Raw genomic sequence first — 14,911 nt, forward strand, 5'->3', positions numbered from 1 at the left:
ATATTGCAATGTACATTTCTACCTCCGATATTATTTGTATAATGACATTGTTTACGTTTGGGGATATTGTCCTCATTTATTGCACAGTTGTTTTTCAGGTTTTTTAGATACATAGAAATTATATTTAGTATAGATAGTATAATCTTCGACCTCTTTGAAGAGCTGTAGAACATGGCTTTTAATCTAACCTAGAGTTTGATACTTATGAGACACAATCACTCCTGGCAACACCACTCTACTCCTGAGAGAATGTTGAGCACCAAAGACACTCCACTGGGAGCTTGTCTTTTTGGCAGAAGTGGCCTTTAGGCAAAGAAAAAGCCCATACCTCGACCACTGACAGAGTTTCAGAGTATCCGTAAATGGATAAAAACAGGATTGTCTTATCTTGCCAAGACAGGGTTGGACAGTTCTACAAAAAGTTCCTTGCCTTTGAAAAATGTTATGTCAGTTGTGTTAGGCCTTAGCCAAAGTTGGTTGCCTCAACATTGCAAAACGAAACTTTGGGTGACTGCCCAGGTAGTTAGTTGTCTCTGTCATTTGTTGCACATTTTGGAAGTTTCTTGTTTGTACTTCCTGGTTGCTTAAGTAATATTACTTCCCTTCTCAGATCTTTGATGGGGTTGAAGATTAGATAATTGTAGTTACCCTCTACATTATTTAGACTCCTTGAAATAGAATGCTTAGTAAAACTTTTGTTATATGTTTCTTCTTAATATTGTTTGTAATTTTATATTTATTATTTGTTCCTATTGAATATAGTTGTATTTGGTTTGGTTCTGTCTTATTTAGACAAAAGGGGGAGATGAAGGGGAAGCCTAGCCAAAAACCTTGTTTTGTAAGGCGTGTCCCCCTTGGTCTAAAGGCATATCCCCCTTGGTCTAAAGGCGTGTCCCTCTTAGGCGTGTCCCTCTTAGGCGTGTCCCTCTTAGGCGTGTCCCCCTTAGGCTAATATTGACTTATAAAATCTTGCGGGCCTGCGGCCCGCCTGCTCTTTGTTTTCCTGCCCTCCTCGCTGGAACCTTGGATTTGTAAGTTCCCTTTCCTTTCCTTTATTAAAACTGAATTATATATATTAAAGCTTGTCTGGTGAATCATAACTGCCGATCAACCACGCACCTTCAAAGAAGTATGGGAAGAAGTATCCGGAGTCAGAGAATTACTTAAACATGAAAAGAAAGACAGAAAAAATAAAGGAAGAAAAGTCAGGATGTTGAGATAACAAGCCATTATTAGTGCTTAGATGATATGATACCACTGGGGTTAATTGTGAGAGGGTGTCAAATTTGTCATATAGGTCCTTAGTAACCTAACTGGCTTGCAATGCAATATGTATTATGTTATGATTTCTTTCTTTTTTAAAATTTCTTCTTCTCCTTCTCACTCTTCTTTTTGCCATGGACTGATTTGTTTCGTGCTTTTGAGACATCTCATTCTGTGGTCCAGGCTAAACTAAAGTTCCTTACTGTTGTGTGGCAGTCTCTTTGGAAATAAAGTAATCCCTCCAGAAGGGAAAAGGAGACACATGCAATTCTAGAGGTGATCAAAAGGCCAAAGGTCTGGACGAACAGAAACTCAGACAACTCTCTATGACCCTTTCCTGGCTGTATACAAAAAGGGAATAGTTTCTCGGGGAGGATCCTCAGGCCATGCAGAGAGCTGCCATCTCCCATGTTGGGGAGGGCTTTCCAGTGACCCAACTGCTTTGAGTAACCCCTACCCCATTCTACTGTTAGGAACCCCAGTGAAAACTCGTTGGTGTGTGTATGTCCATCCATGTGTCTCTGTGTTATATCCAGCTTTCTCCCTAGGAAAAAGTTTGTCATATAATAATCACATAGCCTTGACTAATCTTGAAATCATAGTTATCTTCCTGCCTCATCGTGGCAAGTGTTGAGATTACAGGTATGAGTCATCATACCTAGCTGGTTATGTTTCTTTATTGAACCTTCCTCATCTCTTTTCAAACCCTGGTAGCTCTACAATCCTCATACGTATTGCAATTGTAGCTTGCAAGCCAGATGTAAACTTCTGATTGAGACTGCCCAAGCCACATTTCTTTTATGTAGTCATTACATGTGCCCCCCCCAATGGCTAGCTGTTTCAGCACCGCCCCCTGAAGGAATGTTCTTCATGTTCTATATTCCATTTTTGACTTTTTATAGGGTGCATAGATGAAGCACATCCTCTGTAACTGCTGGTTACATTGGCTCTTGCTTTGCTTTGAGTAAACACGAGTTCCCTTAGAATTGTAGTCTGGTTTATCGTAGATGTTACTTGGGACTGTGGCTATTTAAAGTGGCCACACACTAATAAGTAGCTGACCATGGGATGCTGTGATGTTAACCCAACTCCCCTGACAAAGTCTGGGATCCGGCTTCCCCTACCATGCACTCCAGATGCAAATGTTGACTTGAGGGACGCATGTGTGGAATTCTAGAGTAAATAGAGAGAGTGATATGTGTCCATAGTTGAAAGGTCTGTGGGTTAGAATTCACATGTTGTATTCCTAAATGTGTCTGGAACTTCCTGAGGGATTTCAGGAAAATCGCTTAACTTCCCCAGCTCAGCAGTGGAATAGAAGTGGCGTTATTTATCTGCCTAAGATTGTATAATCATGCTCTCTGTCTTTTATAGTCTTAGATACTGCACAATGTGAAAGATCCCCAGGATATTAGAAGGATATTAACATATGCCAAGCAAACTGCAGCCCTAGATGTATCAAGTTTCCAAAGGCCCATGTTTTTCCTAAAGAAATTTGAGAGCAGGGACGATATCTGTCCCGTGGCCGCATGAACAGGCGCCTCTCCATCCCTGCTTTACAGGACAGACTTCACTGCCCCCTCACTTTCTATTCTAGTCAAATATTGGGTCTCCCTATCTTCTCTCCACCTCCCCCCTTTAATAGGAAACACATTCCCTTTCCTTAGGACACAAATAGAAGAAAAAGAAAAAAGAGAAAGAGAAATTTAAGTAGAACTGCAGAATCCATACCTACATACAACTTGCTAAATATATAGAGATGAAAATAGCCAGAGCTGAGAGAAAGGGGAAAAAAAAGAAGAGTGTTTTAACAGTAAAGTAAAACCACAACTAATGACTGCAGGAGACAGGAGCTAGGTGGACAAGCGAAGCGCTGCACTTTTAAATATATGGGATTTGGCTTCACCTCCCCAGTAAGTGGCCTGGCACCAATTCAAATAGGCTGGTCTGGCACGCTAGTGCCTCTGAGAGGGACCACACTGGCGGATGGAAACCGCCACAAAAGCCACAGAGAACGTGCAGGCTTCCAAAGGCAACAAGGAGGCAACCAGACTGGCAGCTAAAACAATGCCAAGGCTCCTGCATCAGCAGGGAGGGGCCAGGCTTGCCAAGGCAGATTTTCTTTCTCTGGGTATTGGGATGGCCAACCGTAAGCCTGATCAGCAGCAGGATGGGCAGTGGGTATCAGGCATCACAGAGGAACCCAGGCACAGATGGCCCAAGGGCTGACCGCAAGGGAGGACATCCCTCACATCCCTCACAGGAGGAGGGCAAAGCTATCTCTGTTGTGGATGCCACAGGGCAGAAACCTGAAAGAGTCATGTTTGTGGAATATTTCTGTATACTAAAACGAGGCAATAATCTTTATGGGCTTCTAGCTTTGGAAAATATTTTTTTTCTATACAAACAAGTTGTTTTTCATGCCATTGAAGACTGCCAAATGATTTGGTACATGAAGCATTCTTGCTTTACACTGCCTGAAAGTAAGGAATCTAACTTCAGAGAGTAGAAGACACAGCAGGGGGCTTTTGCTGGCCACCAGCCACTTTTAGCATCTACAGTGGTGTCTACACGATGCCAACTCTGCTAGCTGGAAAGCTCAAGTGGAATTCAAGCTTTTTTCCAAGGCTGCACAATACATAATGGTATCACTATTTGCTCTGAGTTGGCTGATGCCTTTGATGGTCTAACAGCCAGGCTTAATTTTCTCAATGTTAAAACAAGGGCAAGAACTAACTTCTGAGGTTTCCAGAGGAGGCAGTACTGACAAATTATTTCCAACTCCTTGAATGAGTTAAAAATGCCAAGCCCTTGTCAAAACTAGTGTGTTCTCTAGTTGACAAGAAAACAGCCATAACCACGGGCTGTATATGTTAATTGTTCCCCCTTCGTCTCTTAGCCTGAGAAGACCAGACTACGTCACAACAATAATCATTACTCCAAGTAATAATCATTTCCACCCATGGCTCTGCACACCTCGCTTAAGAATTCCATTTCATCTATAAAGCTATGCTGGTCAGGTGATCTTCTATCAAGTTGTCACATTGAGAAATAGCAGGGGCCTCAGTGGCAGACACACTCAGTAAGTCAAAGGAAGTGTGATATGGAATAGCTGGGTGGGATCATTAAACCCTTCTTAGTCAGCCTTTAAATGCCAAATGGAGAACTAGGAACAGAGTAGATAGTGGGCAGTCTGGCTATACGGATCTCATGTTCTTAAAGAGGACTTGGCCTAGATACATAAGCTTGGTAGTCTTATAGACTGTATGTTAAGGCCGTATGACCATATGGCATCATCTGAGAAGAGAATAGAGCAAGAAAATAGTGTATCACTGAGCCTGGAAGGATACACAGAAACTAACAACAAAGACGTATAAAGCAAAAGAAAAGCTATCTAACAGAAGCCAAGGGCGGAGGCTATTACTAAGGCATCACTAACTGTGCTGGATGAACTTGGTAGCTCTGATAAGATGGAGGGGTCATTGCTAGATCTGGTGATGAAGGGCATTGTTGACCTGGGCACAAGTCTCCATGATCAGGTGAGAAGTCAAACTAGGTTAATAATGGAATAGATACCAAGTGGCAAGTAAAGATGCCCGGTTATAGAGAGGAGAAAGATAAGAGAGCTGGTGCTGGGTATTTGTAACATCCAAGATGCTGCTGCAAAAAGGAGGGTCCAAGTGTCAAGGGAAAACTGGGGGTGTGGCAAGGGATCTTGACAAGTGACCATGACACTGTGTGTGGTGAGGTAGGAGCATTTTAACTTAGCTGGGTAGAAGTTCCTCCAAGGATCAGAAGGAAGAGGCAAGGGCGGGCTGATCAGAAGAGACAGAGAGAGGGAGAGGTGGCGAGCTACAGGCAGAAGACTTACTTGGCGCACTGGCCCTGTATTCCCCAGTCAGTTTCCTTTGCAAGAGAACCTGGCACAGGATGCCCCTCTTCCCAGGGTCCTTCTCTTCGTTTCGGCTTATTTTCTCTTTCAGCTTTCACATAATTACCCGCTCACTTCATTTTTGCACAGCACAGGGCCAAATCTTTCATTTACTTTTTTTCATGGGGTCATATCTTGTGTGAGAAAGTTCATTGCCTTTTTCATTGTGAGAAAAACAAAAACCATAAAATTTACCATCTGAACTAATTTTATACATACAACTCAGTCTCATTAAGTGTATACATTTAAAAGGTGCAAACATTGCCAAGATCCATTCCTAGAGCTCCCTTTGTATCCCAAACACACAGTTTATACCCGGTAAGCACTAGCTTGTTTCCCCGCACCCAAGCCCCAGTGTCTTCAATCCTTTGTTTACTCTATGAATTTGTCTCGTCTACCTAACTTGCTTAGGTAGATTTTTTTATTCTTATTTTACTTTGGGTAATACTTTCATCCACTATATATATATGTTACTTTCATTCCTTTAGTTCAATAAAGCCACTATTTACCTATGTCATATGTTTGATCTGTTTATCTATTCCTTGGCACCAGAGTCACTTCCATCATTTGCGGAACACGCATCTTATTGTGACTAATGCATTATGAGCCTGGGTGTATAAAGCACCTGTTTGAGTACCTGCTTTCAGTTCCTCACAGTAGATAGTAAGAAAAAAATCTGGACAATATGTGTAGGGATACACCTTGAAAAGATAGGAGCCATCTGGGTTGTAACTGCCAGGTAACTTGGCACATCCTCCACCTTACAGGACAAAGTTGTTAAAAAAAATAGTTGAATATGTTTTGCTGGCCCCTGATGACCAGGCAGCTCCTTAATTGACATTGTGGATGCTACTGTTTTTCAGAAAGCCCGGGTATATTCTTGTTGGCCAACCTTTATCTCACTTGTCATATAAATGTCCATCTGCTAGACAGAGATCCAGCAATGTTGTTGTTGATCAGAATTCATTTATGTCTATATGACCCCAGTAGGCTGTACTTTGTCTGCACTATGTCTGCTCGCTTCTTTCTTTTTGATCTCATAACACCTCCTACCTTTTGGTCCATTCTCAAGCATTGGGACCTGGCTTTTCTGAAACAATATAGTAATTCTGTATACACCCTTACAGAGAAGTTGCTAACCAAGTTTCCATACTGGTGACCCCATTCTCCACCCTCATCAGCAATGCACATAAATTCTAATACCTCTGTTTCTCACCATTATATTGCTTTTTGTTACTCTTGGTTCTTTTATTAATACTATTTTGAATTTTACCATGTGAGGGGTATTTCATGGTACTGATGCACATTTTCTTTATTTCTTCCCAAAGGTTTCTTTATTTTTATTAATGTATATGGGTATCTGCCTACATGAGTTTAAGTGCACTGCCAGAAAGCAGGGGTCCTAAAAGGCTGAAGGAGGCATCAAAACTGGAGTTAAGCTTATAACTGCTCAGTTAAGAACCGCTCTGTGGGTGCTAGGAATTGAACCTGGTTCTGTAAGAACAGAGCATTCTCTTAATTGCTGAATCCCACTCTCTAGTCCCATGATACGTATTTTCTTAACGGCTCATGGAGGCTGAGTAATTTTCACGCAGTTATTGGTGATTATTACATCTTCTTTGCAAAACTAATGTTGGCATCTGACAGTCACTTCTTAACGGAAGTGGTGGGACAAACCCCTTGCCTGTTATTTTTTGGCTCTCATTCAATTCACTGTAAGATGCTCTTCAATAAATGACAAAATTAAGATATGATTTTATTTTCCCTATAAAAAACTTAAATATTCTTAAAACCTGAAATAATTATATAATAAATGTCACCTAACTGTTTCCCTAATGTCTGCAATTTGTATTTATTACATTTCACTTACGTCTATCCATTATCTGTCTGCTCCCTTACCTGTCCATAACTGAGTTTGGTTGGTGGATGCATTTAAAAATAAGCTATAAATAACAAGAAATACTTTTAAGCGAACAAAAAAAGAATAAGCCACAGGCTATGCAAGCTTGAGGAAGGGTACAGCAATCACAGACATTTCACCAGCAGATAATACACAAGAACAGAGAGGGGTAAATGTCAGCGGGGGGTGGGGGGTTAGCGCTTTTACTTTGAACATGTCTTAATGAAATTTCTTGGGAAAATGAATCAAAGCAAAGAGTCCCGGGGTACAGGTAGTGTTGACAGGGGGATGTCACTATCACAGCATCCGGGCTGTATATTACTTTGGTTGCTCAGCAACATTGCTTGCTCATCTGGTCCACGTGGAAGCAATGAATCCTTGGGTTAGAAACAAAACTGCCTGAAGCCCCTAGATTTTATACTTGCTCTTAAGCTTCCTTGTCTGTCTCCTCCTACAGCACTGACTCCTTGGTCTTCCCCCACTGGGCTGTTAATTCCTTTGAAGTCTAGATTCTGTTCATTTCTATACCCATCTCTTTGTCATAACAACAATCAGCATGTACGTTTAGACAAAGATAGCCCACAATGAACGATTAATTACAAATCCCATTAAGTATCTCATCTCTATTTTCCAACATTAGGACCTCTCGGACCTGACAGTCTGATTTCTGCTCAGTATCCAAGAACTACCTGTAAAGAGCTCTTAGAAATACCTAGAAATCATAGGTCCTCGTCTTTTTTTTTTTTTTTTTTTTTTTTTACATCAACCTATTGCCTACTTAGTATCTTGTATCTTTTCCAAGGTTCCTGTGCTTAGTTACACTTCACTGCCTACGTAAAGCCCTTTTCCTTTGCCCCAGTATGTAAACACACACACACACACACACACACACACACACACACACACACACACACACACAGACATCGAGCTCACTTTTGAGATGCCATGAAAACTGAGAAAGGAGACATTCATTCTGAAAGTCCAGACAGCAAACCTGTTCAGAGACCTGAGCATCACTCAGGGGGTTTTAGGAGATATAATATCATGATAATACCAAGAAGTATTATATGTTTTGGTTGGCGGAACATTTTAAACTTAAGCAACAAAGAAAACAGGCAAAGAAAATGTTTGTGAAATGTGACATGAAACATCAAAATCAGGGCCCTTTGATGGGGCAGAAGTCGGTGGCAGCTAAGAAACAAGACCGCATGTGGTTTGAAAACAGATTATAATCTCCTTATTTATGCTGTTGAAAGGCTCCGCCGGTCTCGTAACAAACCGAATAGACGGAAGGCTCACCACAGGTCTTCTAAGATCAGGAAACAGGTAGAGAGGCAGGGGAGTGGGCAGGGAGTGGAATTTCAACAGGAAGATGAATTGTATCCAAATAAATAAGATTTAATAACAGTACATGAGAAGACAAATGCCTCATTTTCACTTGTCCCTGGATTTGCAAACACAGATATTTCCTTTAGAGAGGAAGCCAGTGTATTTATGAGTGGTTCATGTTTCACACTTTCATTCGTACATATCCTGTAATGTAAAAGGCCCATTTCTTCTTACATAGGAAATGCTAAATGCACGGGGGACTCACAGACATGCACGGAGCTCTTCTAGAAGTCAGGGTTAGCATAAGTAGTTGGTCACAGGAGTACAGCCTAAAACACAAAGCCTTCTTTCTGACTCGGCAGAAATTAAGTACTGACATGTGAGAGCCGCTGAGAGTTTCATCTGTTTTTACTCTCAAAGCCTCATCCCTTTTCTCGAAGCGTGTGTGTATGCACATCATGCTTTTTAAGCTTGAGACGCCTGTGAATGCTGATGTGCCTACTGGAGGGTGATGCATGTAGCAGCGCCCCCTCCTGTTCACTGGGTCAAGCTACAGCTCAGGGAGATGTAGCTAGGAGAGACCTTTCCTTCACTCCTTATTTCTGGCTACCAGAGCACTAAATGACAAATGTGTGTGTTTCTTACTCTTATGATGCTAAAGGTTTCAAATAGTATAAAGTTCTATTATATAGAGGAACCTATGAATGACCTTCCATTCCAAAACATTACCACTGCTTAGTGGATATGGATGAGTATGTTTTAGAAAATTCGGTACCTGGTGCCTGGATAAGAAGATAATTATTTAACCTATTTCTTGTGCTTGATAATATAATAAACATGTCATTCCTCATGTATCAGATTTAATTTTATCTAAGAGGGAATTTAAAACTGCGAAATGGAAGGGCGGGCTCCAAGTAGAAAGGGGGAAAGGAAGTCAGTACAGAAGAAGGAGGAAGAAAAACAATGCCAGGGAAGTTTATGTGTAAATACATACATCCATACATACACACATGCACATGAAACATACAGATACACAGCATGCACACATATACACATATGCACACAAAACATACATATACATACATGCAACAGACACACATCCATACACACATACACAACACACACATGTGCATACACATGCACACAACACACATATATGCACAGCTATTTACTTAAAGTAAGTTAAGCCACTTGGGTTCCCAGTGTTCTCTACAAGGACTTTAAACTAGCAAAACCCCGAGTACCAGGTGTGTGAAACCTCTTTTTGAATGGTTGTTCAGAGAGTCTAAGTAACTCCCCAAACAATATAGGTTATTGCTGCTGCCCTGCTTCTCAGAGGACGAGGTTAAGTCCCTGTTGCTGAGGACACTACACAGTTAGGACACCAGTGATTTGATCTGGGTCTGACCTGAAAGCCTCCTGCCTGCAGCTGAGCTTCCGTGATAATGGAAAGTAGTATGCAAGCTGGCAAGAGAGTTAATAGCTCCACAATAACTATGTTGTAACAATTATGAGCCGCAACAATGGCCAGCATGACAAGATATCCATTAAGGGGCAATAAATGGCACTCACATTTGCTGGTGACACACAGCTGTCTAATCTGTCTCAACAGGGAAGAAATGATGCCTAGTAGTAGAAATCTAGCCATGACTAGGGAAGCCATGGACCTTAGAAAAGTGTGTTCTACCACCACTGTGCTAGACTAGCATAATTCCTTATTGTTTCTAAATCATATCCTTATACCCACCAATCATCAAAGATGCTTCTCTTGACAGTCAATGGAGATCATCACAAAAAGCCAAGAGGATATAACGTAGAGATCCATAGATTGTAGGAAGCCCAGCCTCAATGTATATATCTACATTGCAACTCTAGCAATCTATGGCTCAACAAACATTGCAAAATAGGCGATGGAAAAATTCTAAGAGCCAGGACACCAGAAAATCTGCTGTGAAACCGTCTATCTGAAATGGCTGTAATAACAAGACCAGAAGAAAGGCAATATCAATAGGCATGCTAACATAAGGGGAAAGTTTCTTAGGCCCTACCTCTAGACCAGTGTCTCTCAACCTGTAGGGCATGACCTCTTTCGAGGAGAGGGGTAACATATCAGATATGAATATCAGATATTTACATTATGATTCCTATCAGTAGGAAAACTATTGTTATGAAATAGCAATGAAATAATGTCATGGTTGGGGGTCACCACAACATGAGGAACTGTATTAAAGGGTCACAGCATTAGGAAGATTGAGAGACACAACTCTTGATAAAAACTGAAAGCAACCAATAACTACTAAAGAGGGAACACAAGCCTCTGCTGGGGAAGGACACTCTCATTGGTGATGCAGTAAAAGTGGTCACCCCTGAAACACACACAAGCAACCAAAATAGACTTAGTGGGTTGTATTTGCATATACAAGTATACACATATATGTATGTAACACAAATAATAAAAAAGAGGCTATAAAGACCCTAAAAGAGGGGGATCTTGGGAGTCTTTGGGTGGAGAGCACCTGGAATGGGCCTAAGAAAGAAAAGAGAAGGGAATAAATAAATGAATTTTAAGTAAATAAATTTTATAAATAAGTAAATGAATTTTAATAAAAATATACAAAATTAAGCAAAATTTAAAAACGCATATCAACATTTCCCTTCATGATATCAAGTAACTAAGGCCTATGGGTACTATGTAAATCACTCTCAAGATTCTCTTTGTCCTGCATTTTCTTCTTTCCGAGAAGGCTATTAATTGGTGTTAAGTATGGTCCCAGACATGGCTGTGTAAGTTAGTAGTCAACAGAAGGTAGCTATGTCTCCAGAAATTTGAGCACAACATGTGAGCTTAACATATTGGCTCATGAGAGTTTTATAGAGCTTGTCTTATGACAAGGCAGAGAGGTAGGCAGGGCTTTCTCCCTTGTTTATAGGGGAGGAAATCACGCCTACAGCTACACAACGGATAGGCTGTTTGGGAAAGAGTTGAGCCTAGGAAATTTGGTTCCATTGCTAAAGCCTTTCTTTAATGAGGGAACACAATGATGACACATATGGACCATTCTGGAAGGGTCAGCATGTGAACCGGCATGTCAGTTTATTGCTAAGGGACCTGAGAGGAGGATGATAATGTGCTATATCCATGTATGACCTACAGGGATGGGCCTTTCTAGGGCAGCAAGGGAACGAGGCAGACATATGCACAACAAACAGAAACAATGGAGCAGAATGGGCTAAGACCTCTGTTGAACTCCCAAATAGCATGTTCATAATATAGAGCAAAAAGAGAGCTGGGATTACTGAATACAGCTCAACAAGAAGGCAGGGTTATTAGATACAGGTAAAAAGGGAGGCAGGGCACATGTGGTTGGATCAAGGAGACATTAGTTCATTAGATATGATCTAATCCTGGTAGGAGCAGTCTGTAGGGTAATAGTATGAAGACTGTGGATACGAATGAGGGGAGCTATGGTGGGCATTTTCTACATACATCATCAACATTCCCACACAGAAGAGAAGGGAAGGCTTTGCCATTTCCCACTGAGCCTCATTCCCTGGGAGGAGGCTTTGCAATTCCTCCATGGGTCTGAGACTATAGGGTTACTGGCATGGCTGTGCCAATGGCAACAATACACAGTCCACCCATTAACTGAGGACCTAATTCATTCATGGCTTCCTCTACTTCCTTGTTTGCAAAGTTGTAGCATATCAGTTTATTACAGAGGATAGCCATCATAGATATGACCAAGAACAACAGCCCTTCCTCTGCTTGAAGATGTTCCAAGACGTTCTCCAGGGACAGTTGTCAAAGGGGAGATCTCTGTGGAAACTTGGGGAGCTGTTCATAATAGCCAGAAAATTTTAACATTAAATTAAAAAAACCTTGCAAAGCTGCTCTGGCTAGACTCTTAATGGGAGTTTTTGCAAACTCATCTTCGTTTATTCTGACTGCCCCACAGTAGCCAAGGATACACAGTCCACATCAACGTGAATATGGCAGTGGATCTGCTTTCCTCCAATCCGGTTGTCCCCTTGGGATTTAGGATGTGATGGGTGACAATTCCTATAGTGATCCAGAAAGGGAGTTTCAGCTTGACCTTGAGTAAAGTTGTGCCAGCCAGGCTGGGGAACAAGCTAGGCATGTGAGATCCCTAGAACCAAAATGGCACATGGCCCAGGTTTATATACTTTCTGATTCAACTAAATAACTGGTCTGGTTTATTTTCTCCTTTCATCTTAGAGCTGCTATTTGCTGCTGCTAAACTAATCCATAAGATTAGTAAAATCATGAAACCGCCAGATTGTATGCAAAGGAGAAAGAAGTTATTTCCAGGATAAGAACGCCTTTCATTCCTTATTCCATGGGTAACCATGTTCATAGCCCACACACCCATGTCTCTGCTTTCCTACAAGGAGAGGCTGTATTAACACCTCAGCTGACTTACACATGTACATGTAGAAGGAGCAGTGGGGCTGCATCCTGCCACCAGGAATAATTACACGGAAATTGTATTCATTTTAACACTGCCTGGCCCATTAGTTTCAGCCTCTTATTGGCTAATTCTCACATCTTGCTTTAACCCATATTTAGTAATCTGTGTAGCACCACGAGGCGTGGCTTACCAGGAGAGATCTTAACCTGCATCTATCTCAGACAGGAGAGGCATGGCGACTGCCTGAAGCATCTACTTGACTCTGCTTTCTTTCTCCCACAATTCTGTTCTGTCTACTCTGCCTACCTAATTTTCTGTCCTATTAAAGGGCCAAGGCAGTTTCTTTATTAACCAATGAAAGTAACACATAGACAGATGACCCTCCTCCATCATTTACAGGCTCACTTACACACCAGCAGTCTCTTTTCCATTGTGTGTATGTGTGTGTGTGTGTGTGTGTGTGTGTGTGTGTGTGTGTGTGTCCACATGCCCATGTAGGTCCCAGGACAACTGACAGCTATTGGGAGTTGGTTCTCTCCTTTTGCCATGGTCTGAGGATGATGGAATTCAAGCTTTCAAGTTTAGTGGCAATCACCTTTTCCTGCTGAGCCCCATCTCTGGCCCCCTGGTTTTCTTTGAAAGACAGTACCATCAGTATTCATCCTGCTCTTTGGTTTTGCTCCTTTGCACAGATTGTGACCTGCTCTCCAAACTGACAGATGCAAATATAACATTTATTATTTTTATTAGTGTACTCAATGTTTTTAATGTGTGTTTTGCCTATATACATGCAAGTGTAACACATGCCTGCCTCATATCCCAGGAGGGTGGAAGAGTAAGTTGGATTTAGTGAGACTGGAATTACAGATAGTGGTCAGTTGCAGTATGGATGCTGGGAACCAATCCTGGGTCCTCTGAAAGAGAAACTAGTGCTCTTAGAGCCTGACATGTGTTTACTGATTTGAAAATAGTTTCCAGTTAATAGTGTTGGGAAACAGAGAGAAAATAAACCTACCTTAAACATCTGCTTCCTTCCTGTAATTTTCTTTCCAATGGCTCTTAAAGATGAATCACTTGGTCAAAAATATATTCATATTTTAAATACCATTACGTACTGCAAGGTAACCATTAAAAATGGCTGTGTGTAAGACTATCCGCCCCAGCCTCCTTTACTAGTAACCTGTGCTTTCACTCTTAAAGCTTTACATATATGACACACTCTCAAATAAGTCATTTTCATTTGCTTGTATTTTTCTGTGTATAGTAAATTAGACTGTGTTCATGTCTAACAGTCATTTAGGTCCCATTTCCATGTTCTCTTCTCATTTATTTTTATTGGATTACATAGTCTTTTTAAAAGGACTGTAGAAACTCCCTTACTATTAAGGCTAGCATATTTCATATTTCTTCCATACTGCTAACCCCCTTACCAAGCTCTCATTTTTCCTCTTTATTTTTATAATATCTTTTACCACCCAGTTTAAAGAGCTTCACAGTTGAGTAGCCTCTTTTCTATTAGTGTCCTGGCTTTCTGTCTTGCAAGGAAGCATTATTACCTTTTTTTATTTTATATGTTATACTTATATCTTTGATTGGCCTGGACTTCATTTGGTAGTGTGTATGAACATTACACATTGTTTTCTCCTGTATGGGATAGTCATTGGGTCACCAATGTGCCCCGTTTATATCTAGCCAAACCAAACTTAGTGACTGAGGTTGTCTTTGTCAACCACTAACCTTTCACTGGCTAGCTTCTACCTCAGGATCACAATGTTGCGCTAAGATCTCTGTGAACGCTGATACTGCCAGTTCGGCTCTCCTTGGTTTCCATTAGCTTTATAGAACAACCCAGACTCCTTATGCTACCATTTGCTCATCATTTCCTTGGCTCCTCTTTTTATCCAATCCCTTTCTACAGAGGAATAAGAAATAATCTAGTTCATATTCTAGTCTCATGCGACTTAGAAATAGCTAGGCACACATGGTGCTGTCCTGTCCCATGAGTGTGCCGCAAACTTGGTTAAGAAGCTGTGCCTCCTGACCATAAGACAGTCAGAC

The sequence above is a fragment of the Arvicola amphibius genome, chromosome 6, assembly GCF_903992535.2.
Source record: "Arvicola amphibius chromosome 6, mArvAmp1.2, whole genome shotgun sequence".
NCBI classification, from domain to species: Eukaryota; Metazoa; Chordata; class Mammalia; order Rodentia; family Cricetidae; genus Arvicola; species Arvicola amphibius.